This window comes from Gadus macrocephalus, chromosome 11 (assembly GCF_031168955.1).
Source record: "Gadus macrocephalus chromosome 11, ASM3116895v1".
In the NCBI taxonomy this organism is placed as follows: domain Eukaryota; kingdom Metazoa; phylum Chordata; class Actinopteri; order Gadiformes; family Gadidae; genus Gadus; species Gadus macrocephalus.
In genome coordinates this window covers 23,601,081-23,624,432 of record NC_082392.1, presented here as the reverse complement: position 1 = coordinate 23,624,432, position 23,352 = coordinate 23,601,081, and the positions used below count along the sequence as shown (strand labels likewise).

General features: G+C 45.1%; 2 long non-coding RNA genes across 2 annotated transcripts; one reads left to right on the top strand and one right to left on the bottom strand.

The window, feature by feature from the left end:
- Positions 1 to 9,508: 9,508 nt before the first annotated feature.
- On the bottom strand, positions 9,509 to 14,281 carry LOC132468258 (uncharacterized). Its single transcript, XR_009528191.1, has 5 exons — positions 14,043 to 14,281; positions 10,214 to 10,278; positions 9,998 to 10,109; positions 9,776 to 9,844; positions 9,509 to 9,696 (listed from the first exon to the last, which is right to left on the bottom strand). It is a non-coding gene; the product is annotated as an uncharacterized LOC132468258 (long non-coding RNA).
- Positions 14,282 to 17,350: 3,069 nt separating this feature from the next.
- LOC132468257 (uncharacterized) lies at positions 17,351 to 21,474 on the top strand. Its single transcript, XR_009528190.1, has 6 exons — positions 17,351 to 17,508; positions 17,809 to 17,947; positions 18,141 to 18,279; positions 18,699 to 18,802; positions 18,949 to 19,238; positions 21,125 to 21,474. It is a non-coding gene; the product is annotated as an uncharacterized LOC132468257 (long non-coding RNA).
- The last annotated feature ends 1,878 nt before the right edge of the window (positions 21,475 to 23,352 follow it).

Below are 23,352 nucleotides of genomic sequence, written 5' to 3'. Positions count from 1 at the left end.
ATTAACTCCAAAATAATACATTAACCATGTATTTTAACAGAGAAAAAATGCAACCGCTGCAAAACATAAAGGGACGCAGTGCCCAGAGATGAAGAACACATAGAACGTGTGCGCATAGTCATGGAGCCATACTATTACGCATGGTTAACAAACCCATTTAATCAGTATCTGAACAACACCGCTGCTGGGTTAAGAATGTAACGTATTTGCTGCTATATTTGCGCTGCAACTGAATTCACAGGGCAAGGCGGCGTGGCTCGGCTTTCTGTTTCCTGCACGTTTTATGTCAATGTAAGCTTTGTGTCGGGCCACTGCAGAAGCATGAGCTTTACTTAATTCGTGGTGTATACAGGTCTGACTGAGATGCCCCCAGTCTCTCATTCCTGTGTTTGTGAACCTGTCCGCCTTGTCGTTTCTGCTGAAGTGACGGTATGACTGACAAAACACTGCATCTAAATTAATACTGTACTCCAACCAACTGTATCGGGCATACCACTTGGTAGAAAAATTCCTTTTCTTTCCACTGACCGCTTCGGTGACAGGGAAAGCTTGCAGATTGGGCTGGCATGCAGGCTCGTCTACAGAAGAGAGATCTTGGATCCCCGAGCTAGCTGTATTGGGTTAATCTACAGCAGCGTTAGCTGCATAATCTTCTCGGATGGTGTGGGTAGCTGTGGGCTCACTTGGTGGTGTCGTGGGCCTGCTTGTTGAGGGGAGAACATCTTCGATTCTAGAACCTGAGTCCTGTTGGCCCTCAAGCCGTGGCTTTTTAAAATCATTTTGAAGAGAACTGTTTCATCGTGGCATATTTTTAAGCACACTATGTCGCACTCGCGAAGCTTGCGTTTACAATCGGTTGCCAGGTGACGGCAATTTTTTTTTTGGGTGTTCCAGCTATGAAACTGGGTGTTCCCGGAACCCTTTGGAACACCCGTGGCTCCGCCTATGCAGTCACTGCATTTCCAACTTGATATTTTTAAATGTGTGGTGTCAAACTTTATGCAACTTCTATGAATGAGTTGTCTTTTACAGATTCCTGACTTACACTCAAGTCTGTCTTCATTGTGCAGTACAGGGACCCCACAGTAACAGCCCTTGCCTTCAGATGTTTTTTTGTCATGTGATGTTAGAATAGGAGCTGTGAACACCTTTGCTACAAGCTCTGGGATGACACATTTCTTCACAAATTTGCTAACCTTTTCACACATGGACTCAAAAAAGTCAGTCTCGGGTAGAATCCTCTCAATGTGCATTTCCCCATTCCCTCCTTTCCCCGGTCCCCAGACAGCAAAGTCACAGTAGCTTGCTTGTGTCAGATGAATTTGTGTCTGCACCTGATAGAAGTACTGATGGTCCCTCTTTAAGAAAAGTTTACCGCCAACCTCTTTGAGACAGAACGTGCTGTCCTGTTTACTTTTCTCCCCCAAAGTGCTATTATCAAGACTGCTGGGTGCCTTTACTTCCAACACACCCATTTCATGGCAGTCACATGTTAATATGCCGTCTGGGGATGCCCCTAACCATGGATATTGAGGGTTGATGACCAGGCCTCCCTTCCTGACAGTGAGGTTGGTGTGGTGGCTCTCCATTGTTTTGGTGTACTCCTCAACTGCCGTTCCCTCGTGTTCAGTGCCCCATCTAAAAACAGAAAAATGTACACAATGTCATTCTAAATGATGTGTTATTTATCTTGATCATTTGTGTTTTACCAGCAAGGTGATAAGGTAAGTAAATGTTAAGGTAAGTAAATGTTAATCACAAAAGTGCTGGTGAGGGAAAGCACGACAATTGGCAGAAAAGTTTTTAATACAGCCGTAGTCATCTTTCACAACATTGTGGGCTTATAAAAAAACATTTTAAATCTACATGCAGACCACACAAGTTGCATGAAGATTTAATGTGTTGTGTTTTTTTATAAGCCTACAATGTTGTGAAAGATGACTATGGCTGTATTAAAAACTTTACTGCCACTTTCGTGCTTTCCCTCACCAGCTCTTTTGGGGTTGCTTTTGCCCTATTTGAAAATCCTGATTTCCACTTTTTTTGTGTGTTGCTTTTATCCAGTGTTAAGGGGATATGAATACCTGAGAGAGTGTGGTGTGTTGTTGTTTGGGTCCTTGTAGGCCACTGGATAGCACAGTTTCTTCAGCAGGGAAACAGCTGGTTTGTCTGGGTCCGTGTGGCAGGCTGCTCGGATGTTTGACGCAGTCACCCTTCCTGCCTTCTGGTCAAACCACATGGCACATTTTGCCTGTCGTCTTGTCTCATTTTCTATGACACGGCACTTGAAAAAGGTAGCAAGGTAGAGTAGCAAGTTAGTGATATGTGACATCTAAACAGTGATGTATTAACTTTTATTGACAAAAAATATTTAAAAAAAAAGTGACTATTGAATTCTGAGGAGAACGTTTTCTGCACTTGAGCTATCATAGTTACTGCCTGAGACATTCCTGACATCCATATCTTCAATCACATTTACTGACTGATGTAAAATTGTACCTGTTCTTCTGTTATGCTTAACCCTGTGAACACTTCCTCACTCTTTGCCTGCAGTTCTTGGCGTGACAGTGACCTGTGCTGGGGCTTGTACATCTGGCTTAAGGGTGCTGGGATGTTCAGTTACACTGCTCGAGGTATATACCTCTTTGCATGGCCAGGGATAACAGACAAAATTGAACTTTTGACCGGTTGCTTTTCAGTGCTTTCTGATGAATGTAGCATACTGTAGAGTGCTGTGCATTCATCTTGGGTTGGAGGTGGAATCTTGACCGGGGGGAGGTCACCACAACCACCAGCAGATCTCTTTCTCTGGGCCTTTGTGAAACCTATCTGGATCCCTTCTGCATACCCTACTGTCTTTATGGCTGCCATACTAGGCTCGTTCCAGCAACAGGCCTTATCAGTGCATGCAGTGCCACTCAGTTTGTTCACAGCTGCTAGCAAAGCGTAGAGTATGGCACCTGCATGTGAACACACTTCCCCTAAACCGGCCATACATGTGCAGTGGCCAAATCGCACCAATCCCTCTTTCTCCACAGCAACCCAAGCTGTCAACTGGGAGTCATTTAACCTGTAGGCAGGGGCGGACTGGGGGAAAAAAGTGGCCCGGGAGTTTCTGTCAGACCGGCCCACTCAATACACGGCGCGCGGCCCACTAAGTACACGCCGCGTTGCCCACTCAATGGATCGCGCGTATCGAACAGTCAGTGGCCTTCTGGGAAAAATACCCATACACTTAACATTATTTTGGATGATTACAAAGAAATTACATCATATATGTATGTTTGTTTTTTAATAACATTTGGATCCACCAATTTGCCTGGATGGACACATGGAATAAAATGATTATTGGCTATTGTAACACTCCAAGGTAGGTATAGTTTGCTAGATGAATATGCTTAACTCTTGGCTAGTATCAGATGGTTATACAAGTATAACTACAAAGCCTTAAGGAATGAATGTCAGCAGAGAAAGACCACACAATAAAGAAACTGGAATCAGAGGGTAGAATTAGCATGAACAATATATTAGAAATGAACAGAACAGAACATATGGGGTGTGAACATCAGGTATCAGTAGTGTTGCATGCTGGGTGTGTGATTGTTTGTGTGGGGTGCTGAAGGTGCATAACAAAACAGTAAGTTACATAACGACGTTCCCGAAATTCAGCCGTGGTGCAGAGTTACAGCCACTCCGAGCCAGTCGCACATTGAGCTTCCCCCAAATGCGCTGTTTTGGTGTCTGTAGCTATAATGCAAATGAGGAGGAGCGAGGCGGGTCAAGGAGGAGGGTGGGGGTGTGGCCCTGAGCAGCTTGCAGCCACGGTACCATTCGCTCTGTTTACAGTGGATGTATCGCAATGGCGAGGCTCACACAGCCTTTAGCCGTGTTCTGTAAATATTCTAGAACACACGGGAGTCCTGGAGCTCTATATCAAAATATTATCATATAGCCTACATAGATATCTATATCATATAATATTATAACGGCCAAAAGATGTGTGAGCCGATATTATGAATCTCAAACGACCGCGTTGGGTTCTCCGACGTTCCTGGTTCTTCAACGTCCTCATCAATGTGAAGTAGACTGAACCACGACAAGGAGGAGAAAGGGATCGTTGCCGGGCAGCGCTTAGGCACCTCCGCCTCCGGCGGTGGTCCCTCAGCGGGTCTCAAGCTGGAGACATTCGCCGCTAACAATCCCTTTCTCCTCATGGGTTGAGCGCATGCGTAGAACTGGGTGCCGCGTTGCGTGTATGTATGCAAATCCAAATTCTCTACCTCAATCCGCACAGCTGAGAACACTTCGGCTGTGTAAGAACCAATTTAGAGGTGTTTATTAATAAGGTGGAGATCTTTTCTTACTTTGGACTTCCGAAGTCTGTAAAACACATATTAGAAGACACTTAAAAAAAAATCGAAAAATAGTCACCATGAGTGTGAAGACCGATTGCGAGTAGCAGTATAAAAGTCAGTCAGTGCGATTGAGATTAGATAGGTATAGCTCTTGGAGAAAATTACGCTTGTGCCGCTGCGATAACCATTGTAGGGCTGATGCGATGATGGGCGTGGGCCGGTACACAATAGTATTTTGGGCCATCGGCCCACCGGGGATGTCCCCGGTATTCCCGATGGCCAGTCCGCCCCTGCCTGTAGGAATGGTTTACCTGACATTTGGGAGGGAGAACGTTTTGATTATATTTATGTTATAAGGGACTGTGTCAACCTAACCAAAATATTCATGCATCGCCACTACTGCCCTAGAATGCTGACTGAAAAAGTGAACTGACACTAACAACCCAGATCAAAGATAGATAACGCTAATTAACACTCACCTTCGCTTTGACAATGAAAAATTTCTTGTCCTTCACCTCCCAAACGGCAGCATTATTGACCCATCCAGATTGAAAATACATATAACTGTCCGTACTTTTGTATGCTCTCATCCTGGCGGCTGTGTAAGGGGAGGGATTCTCCACAAGATAAATGTAAACATCTCCGAATTGGAGGTCTGGCAGGGACTTGGCTGTTTTTAACGGCTGAAATACGGCGGCGGGTGCAGTGTATGGGTCGCAAGTGCCCAAAACTTGCATTTTAAACATATACCTGGTATTTTGTTCTTTGGAGAGATGATTTAAATATTCGTGGCTTGAAACCGTTTGGAAATTGACAGGTTTGCGTTGTTTTTCTCCAGCGTTTCCAGTGTTAACCGCCATCTTGGAACCGTTTTTTTGCCCTCCAGGGGGCAGCGTGAGTCACGTGACTGAAAACTATGTATTGCCAAACACGCCCATTGCTCGTTCTATGGTGGTGTCATGGCAAATTTGTACCGGCCTACGTCATCAGTTGTTGACAACTTGACAACTGATTTGATTGGGTTGTCCGTTGCCGGGTGGGTTTCAAAAAACATTCGGCTCATGTTTCCAAAGACGAAATAACATAATACAGATAACGGATCGCTAGATAACACTTGTTTTTCATTTATATTTGTAATGTATTGAATTGTTTAATCAAATTTATCTAGTAAACTGAGTGTTTAAAGCAGGTTTCAAAAACCATTCGCGCTTGTTGCCGAACACCAAATAAAATAATACAGATAACGGATCGCTAGATAACACTTGTTTTTACTTTATATTTGTATTGTATTGAATTGTTTAATCGAATTTAGCTAGTAAACTGAGTGTTTAAAGCAGGTTTCAAAAACCTGTCTTGTCACGCTCAATGAAGGAGTGCAAAGAACGAGCATGAAAGTTCGCGAATGTTCAAGAACCTTCCTACGTCATTCGTTTGTCTGTTGCCAGGCATTTGAATAACTTTTGAGTGTGCAGCTTAACACACAACAGCTTTTAGGAATGTTGTGACTGGTTGTGGATCAACCTGGATCATGAACTCAGACGCAAAGAGCATCTCCTCTCCTTCTCCTTAAGGAAAGCCACATAGCCTCTTTTAAATCTGTTAAAAGCATGTTATTCTTAATTTTGTAAGCTTTGTAAAAAATCTCATGCTTAAAGGTCCCATGACATGAAAATCTCACTTTATGAGGTTTTCTAACATAAATATGAGTTCCCCTAGCCTGCCTCTGGTCCCCCAATGGCTAAAACTTGCGTTTGGTGTAAAACGAGCACTAGCTGTTCTGCTCGCCTTTGAAAAAACGGAGGCTCAAGTGCGCTGATTTGGAATGTCTGTATTCATGACGTCATCAGGAATCTCAGCTCCTCCCCTTACTCTGCCTGGCACCGCCCAGAGACGTTCGCCCGCCAATGAGACTCGACCGTGCGAGCGCCACGTGTGTGTGTGTGTGTGTGTGTGTGTGTGTATGTGTGTGTGTGTGTGTGTGTGTGTGTGTGTGTGTGTGTGTGTGTGTGTGTGTGTGTGTGTGTGTGTGTGTGTGTGTGTGTGTGTGAATACACACACTTTAACGCAAGTGTTTCTTGTCGGTTCTTTGACGTGTCTTGTATTTCCACAACGAGACTGTTGTGGGGGTTATCTGAGCCATGGTTGAGAAGGAATTGGGGGAAAGGAACTTTGGCTTTGACTGGCTGAAGTACATGAACTGTGACATGCCGCCGGTTGCCGCGAGGCACCATCGCCCGGCAGCGGGCAGCCGGCAGCAGGCAGCCGGTTCAGTCGACTTCAGGTTGATGTGAAAGTGGAAGAACCAGAGACGTTGCAGAACCCGACAAAGTCGTTTGTGATTCAAATATCGTCTGGAGGCGCACACAGCTTTTGGCCGTGATAATATGTATTAAATGATATAGATTTCTATGTATTATATGATATTATTTAGATATAGAGCTCCAGGACTGTAACGCAAGTGTTGTATACTTCCTTGTTATTTGGATAACCGTTCTGTCGGACTCTCGTCTCTGGTATTTCTACAACGAGACTCGTATTGGGGGTTATCTATCTCAGCCAAGGTTGAGAATGAATTGGGGGGAAGGAACTTTGGCTTTGACTCCCTCAAGAACATGAACCACGACATGGAGGAGAAAGGGATTGTTGGCGGCTAATGTCTCCAGCTTGAGACCCACTGAGGGACCACCGCCAGAGGCGGAGGTGCCTAAGCGCTGCCCGGCAACGATCCCTTTCTCCTCCTTGTCGCGGTTCAGTCTACTTCACATTGATGAGGACGTTGAAGAACCAGGAACGTCGGAGAACCCAACGCGGTCGTTTGAGATTCATAATATCGGCTCACACAGCTTTTGGCCGTTATAATATATATTATATGATATAGATATCTATGTAGGCTATATGATAATATTTAGATATAGAGCTCCAGGACTCCCGTGTGTTCTAGAATATTTACAGAACACGGCTAAAGGCTGTGTGCGCCTCGCCATTGCGATACATCCACTGTAAACAGAGCGCATGGTACCGTGGCTGCAAGCTGCTCAGGGCCACACCCCCACCCTCCTCCTTGACCCCCCTCGCTCCTCCTCATTTGCATTATAGCTACAGACACCAAAACAGCGCATTTGGGGGAAGCTCAATGTGCGACTGGCTCGGAGTGGCTGTAACTCTGCACCACGGCTGAATTTCGGGAACGTCTTTGAATACTGTGTTAGTTGCCCACTAATACCTATATTAAAGAATACATAAAATAGCATGTCATGGGACCTTTAAGACATTTCTGACTATTTCTATATAGAAAATAAATAAAAGTAAACCAGTGGCAACAGAGAATCAGTACTTGGACCCTTATTATTGTATTGAAAAGCTCCCAATAAATCCCAAAATGTGTGTGTCGTAAACTACAACTCGAACATTGTGATAATACATATTGGCTAAAGGTGAAGACAGCAGATTGCACTAGAGCAGCCGTTCTCAATCTGTGGTACGCGTACCACTGGTGGTACGCGAGCGCCCTCTAGTGGTACGCGGAGTATGAACGATTTTTTGAAGCAATTTTTTGAAGATGAAGCAACCGTTAAAACAATGTTTTGCATGTACCCATCATATGCAATGATCTTAAACCTGCATTGACTAACTGCCTGTGACGATGAGTAGGGGAAGCAAAAATTGTGCAAAATCGTCCTGTGACGAGACGTTGAAGTCTGCCTTCAGGCCAGACATTTCTGGACTTTTGGATGCAGCGACGCAGCGAATATCCTGCGCTTTCAGACAAGGCTGTGCGCTTTCTCATTCCATTTGCGACCAGGCTTCTCTTGGTCGCAAATGGTCGCAAATAAGAGCGATGACTACTGTCATGTCATCGCTCTTATTTTATCCCCAAAAACGCAGCTGATCGGACGCATCACACGATTCGGAGGCATGCTTCACATTTAAGGATTTTAGAAACGTATTCTTTTTTTTCAAAAATGCATTCGGAAGAGAAGGGAGACTAGCGTTGCTCACGGGTTGGAATGAAAGGGAGAAAAGGGGACAGAGTTGCCTGCGGAAGCGATGTCTGAGATGCAGAGACTGCTTCACGCTACCAGTGTCTGTTTCGTACGGTGTGGAATGAGAGCTCGTGGAGGCACTATTGCGCAAGTACGCCTGCGTGCTTGCGCAATAGCATGCTGCCCGAGAATGATGTATCGCTGTCAAATCTGTCCCTGGGAAAAGTAACGTTGCTTGCGCCGAATTGAAAAAGGAAACCGCTATAATGAAATAGCGGTAATATTTCCACATTAATTGATAATATAACAGGGGATGGGAAGGGGGGATGGCTGTTTCAGAAGGGGGATGATTTTGATCATTTTAATTCCAAAGGGGGATGCCATCCACCCTCATCTCGTGTGCTGGAAGCAGGTTGGATACTGAACCAAGTCTGAGGCTAAAGCTAACCTCAATCGACCCAGACATGTACCCCTCTCACTAAGCATGATTGGCCTAATTTTCAATGTGTGCCTGAGTACATTCTCCTTCAAACCTAAACATAGTTTATATTCTGACCTTATGGCACTTACTGCAGTATTTTTCAATACTGAATACGTTGTTTTTCTATGATACACTTGTTCTTACTCATGATAGTTTGATTACAGTGTTTTCGCAGTACACATGATTTCTCTCTTTGCTGTGCATGATTGCTTATAACAGGATTGTTTGACTCCAGTATTTAAATATTCATGTTCAATTCTTTGAATGTTTTGATGCAGTAAAATTTACCTCACATGATTGGTTGACTGCAGTTGTTAAAATTAATATTCAGTGCTGTGAATGCTTTAATGCAGTATACTTGTTAATAACCTCACTAGATTGACTGGTATGTTATATGCCAGATGATATCCCCATTTGCTGGGTAGCCCTATTGAAGCAGTTGTTCAATTGTTAGTATTATCCCGTTGCAAGTGTTTAAATACAATACATGAGTTATAGACAGTTGGTTGCTTCAGTCAGGTAAAGTTATGTGAATAATAAATCGTATTATCAATATTAATGCCTTCTGTGTAAACTCTATGTAGTTATAGGCCTACGCACTTTATTTTAATTCCGGTGGTACTTGGAGAGCCAAATCATTTCTAAGGTGGTACTCATGGTAAAAAGTTTGAGAACCACTGCACTAGAGACTTTACATGCAGTAGCATCATGTTCTCACCTCCAAATATTGGCATAAACCTTAGAATATAAAAAGCTCCATACCAAAAGTATTTTAATTATTAAAGCCTGTAGCAATAAATGACATAATGGTTGGTTAAATTAGAGATGTGTCTTCTTCGAAGCTGAAGACATCTTTGTCCATGGTAACTCCACTGCCCTAAATGGATACACAAATTCACATAAGTACAGCTCTGATGGTGGACATTGTCTTTGTATGCAATTAACTTTATACTAACCATCTCCTTAGAAGGAAAGCTGTAAGGCCTCTTATTATAAGCATGGTCCTCGTCAGAGTCCAATGGCATCTGTAAACCAAACATCATTATTGCGCGATATCATGTTTAATATGCAATGGTTGACCACTTGAAAAAGCGATCCAGGTTGGATTCAGAATGACACAGTACCAAACTAAACCTACTGCAGGAGCCATAAAGATACATGAAGTACTTAGCACTGACCACTGTGCAGCTTGAAAGTCTCCTTTTTCGGGCAATCCTGAAGACAGGTGGGACATTGTCTTGGAGGGTTGATTTTCCTTCCTCCGTAAAGTGGGCGAACTTCCTCCCATACCTGCAATTAAAACACCACAGCATTACATTTATTACCAGGTCTTATCCCAAATTCCTGATAATACATAAATAAATACAGATTATGTTTGTAGCACCACAGCATACCCTTCCAGCTCAAGGTTTTCCACCAGGACAACACACCACCACCGTCTCAGGAAAGACATGTCATGCTAAAGAAAGATGTCAAAATACATTAATTTCCTTATAGTATATTTACGGATTCTCATCCTCATCCTCATCGTCATCCGCTTATCCGGGGTCGGGTCGCGGGGGGAGCAGCTCAAGCAGGGGGCCCCAGACTTCCCTTTCCCGGGCCACATTGACCAGCTCTGACGGGGGGATCCCGAGGCGTTCCCAGGCCAGTGTTGAGATATAATCTCTCCACCTAGTCCTGGGTCTTCCCCGAGGTCTCCTCCCCACTGGACGTGCCTGAAACACCTCCCAAGGAAGGCGCCCAGTGGGCATCCTTACCAGATGCCCGAACCACCTCAGCTGACTCCTTTCTAAGTAAAGGAGCAGCGGCTCTAATCCGAGTTCCTCACGGATGGCTGAGCTTCTCACCCTATCCCTAAGGGAGACGCCAGCCACCCTTCTGAGAAAACTCATCTCGGCCGCTTGTACCCGCGATCTCGTCCTTTCGGTCATCACCCAGCCCTCATGACCATAGGTGAGGATAGGAACAAAGATCGACCGGTAGATCGAGAGCTTTGCCTTGCGGCTCAGCTCTCTTTTCGTTACAACGGTGCGGTAAAGCGAACGCAATACCGCCCCCGCTGCTCCGATTCTCCGGCCAATCTCACGCTCCATAGTACCCTCACTCGCGAACAAGACCCCGAGGTACTTGAACTCCTTCACTTGGGCTAAGGACTCATTTCCTACCCGGAGTAAGCAATCCACCGGTTTCCTGCTAAGAGTCATGGCCTCAGATTTAGCGGTGCTGATCCTCATCCCAGCCGATTCACACTCGGCCGCCAGCCGATCAAGTGAGTGCTGAAGGTCACAGGCCGATGATCCAATGAGGACCACATCATCTGCAAAAAGCAGTGACGAGATCCTCAGACCACCGAACTGCAACCCCTCCCCACCATGACTACGCCTCGATATCCTGTCCATGTATATCACAAACAGGATTGGTGACAAGGCGCAGCCCTGGCGGAGACCAGCACCCACTGAGAACGAAACTGACTGGCTGCCGAGAACACGAACACAGCTCTCGCTTTGGGAGTACAAAGATTGGATGGCCCTGAGGATAGACCCCCTTACCCCATACTCCCGCAGCACCTCCCACAGTTTCTCCCGGGGGACCCGGTCATACGCCTTCTCCAGATCCACAAAACACATGTAGACCGGATGGGCATACTCCCAGGCCCCCTCCAGGATCCTTGCGAGAGTGAAGAGCTGGTCCGTAGTTCCACGTCCGGGGCGAAAACCGCATTGTTCCTCTTCAATCTGAGGTTCGACGATCGGCCGAACCCTCCTTTCCAGCACCTTGGAGTAGACTTTACCAGGGAGGCTGAGAAGTGTGATACCCCGGTAATTGGCACACACTCTCTGGTCCCCCTTTTTGAACAGGGGAACCACCACCCCGGTTTGCCACTCCTTTGGCACTGTACCCGACTCCCACGCGATGTTGAATAGGCGTGTCAACCATGACAGCCCCTCAACACCCAGAGCCTTTAGCATTTCTGGCTGGATCTCATCAATCCCTGGGGCTTTGCCACTGCGGAGATGTTTGACTACCTCAGTGACCTCCACCAGGGAAATTGACGACGAAACACCATCAACCTCGAGCTCTGCCTCCAACATAGAGGGCGTGTTATTCGGATTCAGGAGTTCCTCAAAGTGTTCCTTCCAACGTCCGACGACCTCCTCAGTTGAGGTCAACAGAGTCCCATCCTTACTGTACACAGCTTGGATGGTTCCCCGTTTCCCCCTCCTGAGGTGCCGGATAGTCTTCCAGAAACACTTTGGTGCCGACCGAAAGTCCTTCTCCATGGCCTCTCCGAACTTCTCCCACACCCGCTGCTTAGCCTCCGACACGGCAGCCGCTGCAGCCCTTCGAGCCTGTCGGTACCCTGCAACCGAGTCAGGAGTCCTCCAGGATATCATATCCCGGAAGGCCTCCTTCTTCAGTCGGACGGCTTCCCTGACCACCGTAGTCCACCACGGTGTCCGAGGGTTACCGCCCCTTGAGGAGCCTAAGACCCTGAGGCCACAGCTAGCCACCGCAGCTTCAGCAATGGAGGCTTTGAACACCGCCCACTCCGGCTCAATGCCCCCAACCTCCACAGGAATGCCAGAAAAGCTCCGCCGGAGGTGTGAGTTGAAGATACCTAGGACGGGGGCCTCCTCCAGACGTTCCCAGTTCACCCGCACTACTCGTTTGGGCTTACCAGGTCTATCCGGAAATTTCCCCCATTCCCTGATCCAACTCACAACCAGATGGTGGTCGGTTGACAGTTCCGCCCCTCTCTTTACCCGAGTGTCCAAAACATGCGGCCTCAGATCAGATGACACGATCACGAAATCGATCATCGATCTTCGGCCTAGGGTACTCTGGTACCAGGTACACTTATGAGCACCCTTATGTTCGAACATGGTGTTTGTTATGGATAATCCATGACTAGCACAGAAGTCCAATAACAAACGACCGCTCGGGTTTAGATCAGGGAGGCCGTTCCTCCCCACCACGCCTCTCCAGGTGTCTCCATCGTTGCCCACGTGGGCGTTGAAGTCTCCCAGCAGAACTACGGAGTCCCCTACTGGAGCCCCATACAGGACTCCATTCAGGGTCTCCAAGAAGGCCGAGTACTCTGAGCTGCTGTTTGGTGCATACGCACAAACAACAGTCAGAGTTTTCCCCCCTACAACCCTTAGGCGCAGGGAGGCGACCCTCTCGTCTACCGGGGTAAACTCCAACACCGCGGCGCTCAGCCGGGGATTTATGAGTATCCCCACACCCGCCCGGCGCCTCACGCCCTTGGCAACTCCGGAGAAGAATAGAGTCCAACCCTTATCCAGGAGTACGGTACCAGAGCTGAGACTGTGCGTGGAGGTAAGCCCCACCAGATCTAACTGATAGCGCTCCACCTCCCTCACAAGCTCCGGTTCCTTTCCCCACAGCGAGGTGACGTTCCACGTCCCCAGAGCCAGCTTCTGCCGCCCGGGTCTGGTCCGTCGAGACCCCTGACCTTCGCTGCCACCCATATGGCTGCGCACCCGACCCCAACGGGTCTTCCCACAGGTGGTGGGCCCATGGGATGAAGAGAGGGGGGGTGCCACGTAGTTTGTTCGGGCTGTGCCCGACCGGGCTCCGTGGCAAACCCGGCCACCAGGCGCTCGCCATCGAGCCCTCCGTCTGGGCCTGGCTCCAGACGGGGGCCCCGGGCTTCCTCCGGGCCGGGTCACATCTCCTCTTTTTTCGTTCTTCATTGGAGTTTTGTGAACCATTCTTAGTCTGGCCCCTCACCACTCTGCCATGAGAGACCCTACCAGGAGCACAAGGCTCCAGACAACACAGCTCTCAGGTTCACAGGGACACGCAAACCTCTCCACCAGGATAAGGTGACGGTTCCAGGAGAGGATTTACGGATTCTGTGTTTCATAATAAAAACAGCTAGTGTTGTGATAACCCTGCTTAGTGCTTACACTCTGAACACTCACAATTTTTAAGTAAGCATGATTTCATTCAATTTGGATATGTTTTATTATAGTTTGGGAAGTAACTCACCATCTGCAGCCTACACATTGACCCTTAGGCAGTACTCTCAGTAACTGCTACATACTTAAGACCCACCTCTTCTCCTTGGCATGTATTTTAAGCTGAGCTCGACACCTTGACTATAAATTCTGTTATTTTTTCTTCCTATGTTTGTTATTTATTGTTTCTTATTTGATCTGATATTATTACAAATTGACTTTACTTAATACTTACAATACTGAAGTCAAAAGTAGCCTCTGTGGCAAAATACCAGGCGTACTGTAATGAGAGACACATGTGAGACATATTTAACATGAGACAGTTTTGTCATTACTGAGAAAGTACTCACACAATGAAATGTGAAGGGGTGATGCCAAAAGGAAGTTATCTGAGGCTTCCTATGCACACTTGAATTTTAATGTACAAATTCTTTGAAAATGCAATGAAATGAGAACACCCATTTCATGGGATAACTTAAAAGCTGTATTTAGAGGAGAAATTATAGAATTTTCTTTGTATAAGAAGAAAGAAAGTAATAAAAGAAATGAAGATCAGCAAAAAAAATTGAAAGAACAATTTAAGTCTGGAGCAAAATATTTTAGAGAATATCAAAAAAATGTTTAGACGGAAATCAACAATCTAGTTACACAGAGTTGTAAGACAAGTCTTGTGTTTCTGAAACAGGAATTATGAAAGCACATCTGAATCTATGAAGATATTAGCCTGGAAACTGAGGAAAACATTTGAACTTCATAATGGCAACATGACTCACCATTATCATAAAAACACCACAGTCATTCCCATGACTCTGCTTTGGAAGCCCCTATATGAAAAAAGGCAGAAATAAAGCAACGTAGCTGATTATGACACAATAATTCAGGGACAGGTTCTGGACCCCAGGAAGACTAGCTCTCACTCCCGAGGGTATATAATGGTATATAATAAATCAAATCAAACATTGCAAACAATACCTCAAAATCTAGAGCCGTCTTCTCTGTCCAGGATCCCGCAACGATGCGCTGTGCAACATCCCTATTCAATGAAGAGCAAAACAAAATCACATATCAAAAAGTCCACATCTGTCTGGTCCTGTAGGAGAGGACCAAAACATAAACCAGAATGACTGTTGCTTCGGAACATGAAACACAGTTGTAGAAAGGAATGCAGACAAGAATATGTCCAAACCATGCAAACTGGTAAATTGTAGCTTATTGGCAAAAGTTAAACTAGGAGAATTTCTGTTTCCCTTTTCTTTTGATTGTGTTGGAAATATGGCTATTAAAAGTCAACTTAAAAGACCATCTGTCTGACTGAGCACTCCTTATTTCCACAGTACCTCCTGACTGAACTTTTGTCTCTTGAGCTGATCTTAACAGAAAAAGGCAGGTCAGGGTAACGTGACCGCCGGAAAACAAATCCTCGGTAACCTTAAAGGGGTAGTTCGGAATTTTGGACATAGGGCCTGATTCCCAAGTGAGCATTGGTATTCTATATCACTGGAGACAGTTTTCAACACATTTCATTCAGTCCTTCTATTTGCAGAGTTCGCTCGTGCTAGGCTAGCGCATGGCAACGGGCAATGCTAGCCTGCTATTAAAAACAACGCCAGACTATAGATTTAAATGTCTGTGTTGATAGAATAATGTTAGAAATAAAACTAACCTTGCATCGCATGAATCATCGAGGGACTACTTTCTCAGCAGAAGCGGAATTTTACTATGCGCAGGTTTGTAACCGAATCACGACAGAAGAACGTAAACAGAGAAGCGTGGGACAGAAGCGCAATTGAACGACTAGGCAACATGATGGTTCAGTGTGCTTTTAGAAATTGTAGAAATAAACGGTACAGATGGGCACCACAAAGTTTCCACCAATTTCCAGTGCGAGATCCAGAAAGGACTCAACTGTGGCTTGTTGCTGCTGGCTTGGACATCAAAACACCGGCTCGTACATGTACGGTTCGTTGGATACAACAAATTCCTCATAATCGTCTTTAAAAGCAGATGCATCGCTAACTCCTCCAAACGTGGGCATATCTTGTTAATTGAATACGCTTATAGAATTCCTTCGTTCACTGTACTCTGCGTTTGTAGCAATGACAGCGGCAGGTAACCTAGGTATCAGTCCGCCGCTGCCGTAGCCTACGTACAGGAATATAAACACTGCTGCTGAGACCCCGCAATTCCCTCAAAATGAAATGCAATGAAAGGTTGGTTTTATTTCTAACATTATTCTATAAACAGACATTTAGATTTATAGTCTGTCGTTATAATTGATTTACCTCGGGTGTACTGTGGAGTGGGTAAGACTGTTTTTAACAGCAGGCTAGCATTGCCCGTTGACGTGCGCTAGCCTAGCACGAGCGAACTCTGCAACTAGAAGGACTGTATGAAATGTGTTGAAAACTGTATCCAAATTCGATTAAACAATTCAATACACGAATGTTTTTTGAAACCTGCCCGGCAACGGACAACCCAATCAAATCAGTTGTCAAGTTGTCAACAACTTTGTAGTCACGTGACTGCAACGTATCAGGACGGGACTGGGCAGCGGGCTTATATTCTGTAGCATTACGCACGCGCACGAGCTATGGGCGTGTTTGGCAGAGCAAGGGCGTATTTGGCAGAGCAAGGGCATGTCTGGCAGAGCAATGGGCGTGTTTGGCAAGCGGCTCCGGCTGCAGATAGACCTACTTGCTCGATCTCGCCGTTTCACCGAGCATGCATCGGAGGTGGCTCGTGTGTACTTGCAACCGCTATAAATCCCAGGATGCATTTCGCACTCGCAGCAGTACGATAGCGGACAATATGGAGAAGACGCACAACTGTAGCTTAAGTTACTGTTAACTTATATATATATTTATATAATATATAATATAATAATAATAATAATAAAAGATAATATATAGATATATATATATAAAGTTGTGTGTGTATAGCTTATACACATGACAGGACACGCATATCTTTTCAATTTTTATTCATTCAGAATATTTACATACTATCTGAAAATGAAAGAGGCTGGGATTTTGTTTTATATCTTTTGTTTATATTGTTCAGTAGTATATGCCTAAATGAGGCCGTAGCACAGTTAACGGACGAGCAGAGGTGGTGACGTCATCGAGTCCGCTGCTGTTCCAATTGCAGGTAAGTCCTCGCGTGCTCGCAAGTCTGTGCTTGAAGTACGGACTTGCCAAGTACGTACTTGCAAGTCATCAAGTCCGTAGTACGCGTGCTAGGAATTGAGAAATGGTCATGGAGAAGACGCACAACTGTAGCTTAAGTTACTCTTAACTTATATATTTATATAATATATAATGTAATAATAATAATAATATAAGATAATATATAAATATATATATATAAAGTCGTGTGTGTATAGCTTATACACATGACAGGACACACATATCTTTTCAATTTTTATTCATTCAGAATATTTACATAGGCTACTATTTGAAAATGAAAGAGGCTGGGATTTTGTTTTAGATCATTTGTTTATATTGTTCATTAGTATATGCCTAAATGAGGCCGTAGCACAGTTGGGACTCTCTAAATCGACGCCACTTCGACCTGGGCGGGACTTACCGGGACTTTACGTCCTACGTCACTCGCTATGGGTCACTCGCTGGGAGTGCATGTGTGCGCGTAGCCGTTTGTCTCCGGGATCTGTGCACGAACGGTTGTGTCGAACGCGATGGGGGGTGTGTGACATTCCTACAGTCTGTGATGATAGGCTATATTTCTACAAATGACTTACTATTACTAGCGATTAACATGACGAAACAACACGAACTAAGCTAACATTATATTTCTACAAATGACTTTTACTAGCGATTAACATGACGAAACAACATGAACTAAGCTAACATTAGACTATAAAGCAAACACTTTTGGCGGGTAAAGGGTTAACTGACTTCAAAAAGTCAACACTGTCAATGGTGAAATTGTCCAGATCATTAGATTAACATTAATCTTTACTCTTTTTCTCGAACATCTTATAGATCCACCCTGGGTACCGTCGTATTTTAAAATAATAAATACAAGCAATGGATACATTTCTGGATTTGTCCAGACTCAAAAAGAATTGGAGAGTCTGCTGGAGGTCCACTCAAGGGCCACACTGACATTGTTTGTCAAATGGTAGGTGTAAGACCAGAGTGTGATGTATGAAGGAAAAGGCATTTGATGGATGGTTTGTGTTGTGTTTATGTTTTTTTTAATTCCATTAACATTGAGAAGAACAAATAAGCAAATATTCATTCTAATAAATATTAATGTAGCCTAATGAAGTTTGGGTAATTATAAAAGCCCCTATCATATTATCCTACTATAGGTCTGAACACATAAAAGATGGCACCAAAGAGAGGCATCTATGGCAGGTGGAGGATTTCAATGAAGACACCCCTCTATGTGTAAAGAAAAGAATGGTCCTTGCTTGTCAGCATGGCAAAGCTCGACAGAAAAAAGAAAAGGTACATTGGTAAACAGTATAGTAAACAAACCCTCCTGTCTGGACCCTCAAATCAGAGAAACTTTGGTCTGTGGGTCCTGTAGACTTATAATTGAACACCCCTGATCTAAAGTAACACACACTCACACACCCCTATTACTTTAGATCAGCGGTGTTCAATTATAAGTCTACAGGGTCCACCGACCAAAGTTTCTCTGATTCGAGGGTCCAGACAGGCACAGGTCAACTGTTCAAATTACATGAAAAACAGAATTACATAACATTTTGTGGATTTAATAATTTTTTGCTGCAATGTCTTCAGTTTTAATGGATGTCTAATAGGTGCAGGCCTATGCAAAATCTACACCTGACTTGTCTTGCACTTGTACAACTTGAAAACCGACATTGTATTGAAATCTCATTATTTATCTTCTTGTCTAGGAGAAACGTTCAGCAGAGCATGTATACACAAAAAAACGTTTTCATGTCCAAAATGGGAAGAAGTTGGACTGCCCAGCTAAACTTTTCATTCGGCATGTGCTGAGGTAAGCTTTTTTCAACCGCTCTGTCTCCTTTGCAGGAGAAATCCAGTGTGAATCGATCAATAGTGAAAGTGATCTGATTGATCAATATTGTCAATCAGACCATGGGGTAGATTAATTTTTGCTTGATTGTTTGTTTTGCTTTTTAGATATGACTCATTCAGTGTGAGAGGGGATGCCACAAAATCCCATAAAGAAGACACTATGAGAAATCTTAAGATAGCACTTCAAAACTCAGAAAACCCACCAACCTCTACATTCATTCATCTAAAAATTCCTCTATTGGAAGTTCACAATCATACAATTGGAGCAGGATCCTGTTTTTCAAGACCGATCCATCCAAAACTAAAAAATCAAATTCAGGTGATGGTCGGACAAGGGATAACTAATATAGCTTTCGTGAAGAGAGCCTTGAAGCAGTATGTGCTAAATGACTTGTGTGAAGTGGATCTCCAGCGGCCGCACAACAACGATGAAGCATATTTTCCATCGAACACAACTATCCAGAATCACATTCACATGGCATTAGTGGCTGGTCGTTACTCTGCGCTGGATCAGGAGAATCTTGCAAAGAAAGTGGCAGAATGGAAGGTTGAAGATGAGGGCAATCGTTTCTTCTTTAGGAAATGCACAAATGGAGGAGATGATGATCTAGAGCATCAGTTTCTTTTCATACATCAGCACCACAAACAAATACGGCTCCTGCAGCGATATGGGGAAATGGTTCTTTTGGATGCCACATACAAAACCTCAAAATATTCCATGCCACTGTTTTTTTTGGTTGTTCGAACCAATGTTGGCTACAAACCTGTAGCAGAGTTTGTATGTGAGAGTGAAACTACAAAGTCCATTGCAGAAGCACTGGACATCTTGAAGACATGGAATCCTCAGTGGACTCCAAAGTACTTCATGACAGATTACAGTGAGCAAGAGATCCAGGCCCTCGCCCAAGTGTTCCCCACTGCAGTAACACACCTATGTGCATTCCACAGAGAGCAGGCCTGGCTCCGCTGGACTAAAGATGGTGAGATCTAGTAACGTGCAGAGATTGTATTGGAATCTTGTGTGTTTTTTGCAACGGAAACAGTGAATACTGCCTGTATGACCAAATTATTATGATTGTAGGAAAAAACAAGCTTGCCGAGGATGCTAGATGGACCTGTTGACACTTCTACGCAGTATTGCTTGGGCCAGGACAGAGGAGAGCTGTTTGTTAGCATTAGGGACATTGAGGGACAGTTACCTATATAAAGACAATCAACAAGTGATGACGTATGTTGAGCAGAGATGGCTTGCCATCAAAGAGGTTAGACATTGTCATTGATTAAATGTGTGTGTGTGGGGGGGGGGGTCTAGCTCAATTGCTGTAAGTGTGGTGTGTGTTTGTGCATGTGTTGTGTAATGTGTTAGGATGTGTGTATATGTTTTGAAGAGTGGATGTGTGTAGTGACAGTATAGTCTGTATGTGAATATTAGATATAATTGTTATGTATGTAATTATTTGATATAATTGTTGTCATCACTGTTTGTTTTTTTTGTTTGTTTTTTTCCAGAAATGGTGCAGAGCCTATGCGCCAGAGGCATTTAATGTGTCAGTCACCACCAACAATGGAGTTGAAACCATGAATAAAAATCTGAAGGCATTCTACCTGAAAATCTCAGGTACTGGGACTCTCTCTTCTCTACTGGGAACAGTTGTTCGAGAATTTATTCCTGACAAAATGAAAGGCTACGAGCGGCTGAATTACAATCAATCCACAAGCCACAAGAGCTACAATGAGGATGTACCAGAGCACCTCAAAAACCGACCAAGAGATGTGGTCCTCCACTGCTTGAGAAGCATCAGTTCTGCTTCCCATTTCACTGCTCAAGATGTTGTGGATAAAGGTGATGGTACATGCCTAGTCAGAAGTGAGCAATCTCCCCTCTTTTACTCCGTCAACCTTAGAGGGCCGTTGTGTGAGTGTGGTGCATTTCAAGATTCTTACCTACCATGCAAGCACATGATTGCCATTTTTAATTTCACCAACTACTCATGGGATTTTCTCCCTTCAACGTACACAATGTCGCCATATCTTACCCTCGATACCTTCGAGGATGGAGGAGGAGAGAGGATGCTGGATGGAGGAGAGAGGATGCTGGATGGAGGAGGAGGAGGAGAGAGGATGCTAGATGGAGGAGGGGAGAGGATGCTGGATGGAGGAGGGGAGAGGATGCTGGATGGAGGAGGAGAGAGGATGCTGGATGGAGGAGGAGAGAGGATGCTAGATGGAGGAGGGGAGAGGATGCTGGATGGAGGAGGGGAGAGGATGCTGGATGGAGGAGGAGGAGAGAGGATCCTGGATGGAGGAGGGGAGAGGATGCTGGATGGAGGAGGAGAGAGGATCCTGGATGGAGGAGGAGGAGAGAGGATGCTAGATGGAGGAGGAGGAGAGAGGATGCTAGATGGAGGAGGGGAGAGGATGCTGGATGGAGGAGGAGGAGAGAGGATCCTGGATGGAGGAGGGGAGAGGATGCTGGATGGAGGAGGAGGGGAGAGGATGCTGGATGGAGGAGGAGGGGAGAGGATGCTGGATGGAGGAGGGGAGAGGATGCTGGATGGAGGAGGAGGAGAGAGGATGCTAGATGGAGGAGGAGGAGAGAGGATGCTAGATGGAGGAGGGGAGAGGATGCTGGATGGAGGAGGAGAGAGGATGCTAGATGGAGGAGGGGAGAGGATGCTGGATGGAGGAGGGGAGAGGATGCTGGATGGAGGAGGGGAGAGGATGCTGGATGGAGGAGGAGAGAGGATCCTGGATGGAGGAGGGGAGAGGATGCTGGATGGAGGAGGAGTAGAGAGGATCCTGGATGGAGGAGGAGGAGAGAGGATGCTAGATGGAGGAGGAGGAGAGAGGATGCTAGATGGAGGAGGGGAGAGGATGCTGGATGGAGGAGGAGGAGAGAGGATCCTGGATGGAGGAGGGGAGAGGATGCTGGATGGAGGAGGAGGGGAGAGGATGCTGGATGGAGGAGGAGGAGAGAGGATACTAGATGGAGGAGGAGGAGAGAGGATGCTAGATGGAGGAGGGGAGAGGATGCTGGATGGAGGAGGGGAGAGGATGCTGGATGGAGGAGGGGAGAGGATGCTGGATGGAGGAGGAGAGAGGATGCTAGATGGAGGAGGGGAGAGGATGCTGGATGGAGGAGGGGAGAGGATGCTGGATGGAGGAGGGGAGAGGATGCTAGATGGAGGAGGAGGAGAGAGGACGCTAGATGGAGGAGGGGAGAGGATGCTGGATGGAGGAGGAGGAGAGAGGATCCTGGATGGAGGAGGGGAGAGGATGCTGGATGGTGGATGCAGAGGAGAAATCATGGTAGACAGATTAAGGATCAAATCGGCACAGGTTGCAATGAGAGAAAAACTGAAGAAGTTAACGGATGACTCGTATTTGTGTGATGATTTGGAGACTTTACAACAAATGACTGTAGCTCTGGAAAATATGACACAAACAATTGAACAACTGTGCAAGAGAGAGAATGGACTGATTCTTAATAAACTGGATGACATTGTTATGTATAAAAAACATGATCTTAGGGCACTGCCAGTTCGAAAGCACAAATCAAAACTGTCCAGAAAACGAAAATGGACCCAAGGTACAGTATGTTATGTTTTTGCTTATAATAATTGCTTATAATATTTTTTAAAATGCAAACATGTCAAAACGGCAATGACTCTGTTCTCCACCATACCGGCCCCCTGCATGCTTAATACTTGCCTTCCACTCCAGGGTTCCTTCTGCTCATTATAATTTACTGTCCTCTTTTACATGTTTTATTTGTACAGCTCCCTTGTCGCCCCTAATCGAACATTGCGAGGAGGAGACATTGGGCCATTGCTCTTCTGCTGTCCTGCACGGAGCTCGGCAAAAAAATCCCTAGCTAACCCTAAATATTTATATTAAACCATTTTGCAACAGGCAACTGTGTGTTGGTGTGTCTTATTGCTTCCCACGTCTGCGTCTGCATCTTTCCCACTCCTGGCTAATAGTTTCAGCTTTTGTACTGTATATCAGAAATGATCACCCTGTACCACACTGCTCACTTGTTGATGATTTGTGAGCACTCACGCATTTCTCTAGGTATCTTAAGTTTCCTACTGGAGTCATCAAAACTTTGGACTTTGTGTTATTGTAAGAAATATTGTGTTGCAAAAACTAGAAATTGTAAAGACAGTGATGTGTGTACATTGTGCGAGTATCCGTCACTCGCGATGTGTGTGCAGTCCAAAATGAAAGAAAAAACCTTGCATCACTTGGGAATCGAACCCCCAATCAGCAGTCTTTAAACGTTGGTCGTTGGTAACTGTGAACAAAGAGATCGCATTTTTTTTAACTGCTAACTAACAAACGGATTTATGCGTTCACTGAACAAAGATTATGGAAATAAAAGACCACTTTTCCATCAGAAAAATCATCAGAACCGTTATTACCAACCCATAGACGCTATCATCAGAACCGTTATTACCAACCCATAGACGCTAAAAGCGAAAACCTTTCTCACATGCACACCCATCG